Source organism: Nematolebias whitei, chromosome 13 (genome assembly GCF_014905685.2).
Source record: "Nematolebias whitei isolate Nwh7 chromosome 13, NemWhi1, whole genome shotgun sequence".
Lineage (NCBI taxonomy): Eukaryota > Metazoa > Chordata > Actinopteri > Cyprinodontiformes > Rivulidae > Nematolebias > Nematolebias whitei.
In genome coordinates, this window is record NC_056510.1 from 1,711,690 (window position 1) to 1,714,519 (window position 2,830).

The following is a 2,830-nucleotide window of genomic DNA, read 5'->3' on the forward strand; positions in this document are numbered from 1 at the left end:
ATAGAATAGAATAGAATAGAATAGAATAGAATAGAATAGAATAGAATCATCCGTTCTGATTGGCTGAGGCTAATTTCTGGGTTGGGCAGGACAGGAAACACAGCTGCGGGACCGCGCGGGGCCTGGATGCGCGCTCCCGATGAGGGTTTTGGGATCCGGTGGAGCTGAAAAGTAAAGTCAGACCCGGACCTACCGGAAGTTTAGGAGCATGGACTTCACAATAAAAGTACAATAAACTAGAAACCTGTTAAATCTGCTCGGTGTTCCCTGATTGTTCACAACAAACTAACAACTAGAGACAATATTAAAGACATGTTTTTAAGTTTGGTTCCAACACAATATCCACTTTTATCTGCTGGCTCTAAATGTAGTTTAAAAATTATTGTAACACTGTTATAAAGTCTATGAAAGAAAAATCTATTTATAAAATATGTATTGTAAAAATAATGTACACTTTGAATAAACTGTATTTACATAGATCCATTATTGAACTATTAAACAATGGAAGTGAAATAATCCAGTGAGAATTTCATAATTAGAGAAACTTGTTTTAATTTTCTCACCACTTCTCTCTTGTACAAAAACTAATAATATTTTATTTTATTTAACTTCTGTAGTTTTCTTTGCATTTTCTGTAAATACTGTTTGTGCAGTTGAAACTCGTATCAGGTTTTCTTTGGGCTCAATAAAGTTTTTTCACTCTGATAGAAGACGTAGAACGGTCAGTCCCAGTGGTCACTGGAGAACTGGGTGCTGTGACCCCAAACTGGAAGAGTGGCTCCAACAGACCCCAGGAACAACCTCAGAGGTCTCAGTCCAGGAGAGCTCAGTGCTAGGAGCAGCTGAACCTCAGAACCCTCAGAACACAGACCTCGGGTACAGCAGTGGAATGGTCTGTTTTTTTTTTTTTGGGGGGGGGGGGGGGGCAATTTAAATATCTTTAAAACAAACAAAACAACAGCTTGTCCTATTTACATCTTGGGGTCACAGCAGCAAGTTCTCCAGTGACCACTGGGATGATGTCACCTTGACTCTCCACAACTGCTCTAGTTCCTCTTTCAGCCCTTGTTTTTTCTCCAGCTGCTCCTTCCAGATGTTACAGTTACTTGGGGATTGCTACATGTATCTCCGCTGCCTTCTTCTGTAGCTTGTCGACCAACTCAGTGTCTGGTTGGTCAGTCATCATCTGTATGCAGGGCTGGATCTGGAAGTCCAACAGCATCTTAGCCCTTCCATTCTCCACCACCCTTGGTGGCATCTCCCACTATTGACAGTGGGACCTCCAGTCCATACTCTGCACAGATGTTCCTATTATTCCAGATGTTCTTGTACACTGGTCCACCCACTTGATTAATGTGTCATGAATGTGATGTTCAGCCTCCATCTTGGGGTCTGTAGACTCTGGCCTCTATTTTTTCATTCACCCTTTATTTCCACAGGTTAGTCTCACTGAGCCTCCAGGACTCGTTTACAACAGAGACCTGATTTAACAAAAAGTCATGACAACAGTGGGCAGTTATTAAAAAAGCACAACAATTGAAACATGAATGTAAGAAAATAATGTAAAAAAAAACAGCTACATTATGAAGTGATGTAGAAAACTAAAATCAGGAACATGTCTGTGTTGGTTTTTGCCATGAACTTGTTAAAATCCTTTAGAGAGGTCAAAGGTCGAGAGCTTCAGATCTTTTTACAAGATGTTCCAGGAAACAGGAGCGGAGTAGGAGAAGGTCCTTTTGTCTAGTTCAGTCCTCACTGAGGGAACACTGCAGGTAATGATGTCCTGAGAGCGCACGCTGTAGCTGCACTCACGCAGAGACATGGAGGAGGAGATGTATGAAGGCAGCAGACCAGGAAGTGATTTAAAGATGAAAATGTACCAGTGAGAGTCTGTGTGAAGTTAATGGTGACCAGTTAACCAGTGAATACTGGGTGCAGTGGTGGGTACGGTAGTTACAGCCAGTTATGAATCTTAGTGCACCATGATTGGTGCCTCGCCCTCTCCAACGTCCTGTCACAGAACTATATATATATATATATATATATATATATATATATATATATATACATATATCACAGCTGTTCGTAGTGATTGTTATTTGTCGCTGCAGCTAGGAAGCGCTTTTATTGTGAAGGTCCCAGCCGGAAGTGGCCCGTGCTCCAGTCTAGCGGTTCTCCAGGATTCAATGAGGCCAGCAGCAGGAAAGCTCGGCAGGATCTGGGATTTATGCGGGATTTATGCGGGATCTTCGGGCCTGGTGGTAGCAGAACCGGCGGGGATCCCGGTGGAGCCGTGACCGACGCCCGGGGCCCTTGAGGCGGACTCGTTGGCTCCGCTGCTCCGCTCCTGTAAGTAGCTCCTCACCTCTTCACCCGGACCTGGTTCCGAGGTTCGGGTCGAAGCGTGGCGGTTCGGATGTGTTGCACAATAAGAACCGTGAATCCCTCCGGTGACCGCAGAGCAAGGAGGGGGTGTAGGGAAGCCCCCACAGCTGATCGCTGCAGCCTGCAGTGCGTGTGCGCGCGCGCGTGTGGGGGGACGGGACTTGGGTCCGGCCCGGATGCTCCGGTCCGCCGGGGAGCCTCAGCTGACAGCCTCCCTTCAGCTTGGAGGCCGGACTGGCTGACACGAGCAAGGCGTGGTGTGCTGGCAGCATCACACACACGCACGCACACACGCACATGGGCGTGTTTCCCCTCACTCCATAAATCACTTTGCACACTCCACTCGGATCAGACCGTGCAGCTGCACAGATGTGACCCCTGACCCCCCAGCGTCTCCGGGGTCTCAGGGTGGACAGTGGGTTTAGATGGAAGTTCTGGAGGACTA

General features: G+C 46.6%; 1 protein-coding gene across 1 annotated transcript in view; it reads left to right on the forward strand.

Moving 5' to 3' along the window:
• The first annotated feature begins 2,146 nt into the window (after positions 1-2,146).
• LOC119419441 (ras-associated and pleckstrin homology domains-containing protein 1) overlaps positions 2,147-2,830 on the forward strand; it is a 70,528-nt gene continuing 69,844 nt past the window's right edge. The window contains exon 1 of the mRNA XM_037686744.1: positions 2,147-2,349. The gene's annotated coding sequence lies outside the window, so the exon portion shown is untranslated. The remainder of the gene's footprint in view (positions 2,350-2,830) is intronic.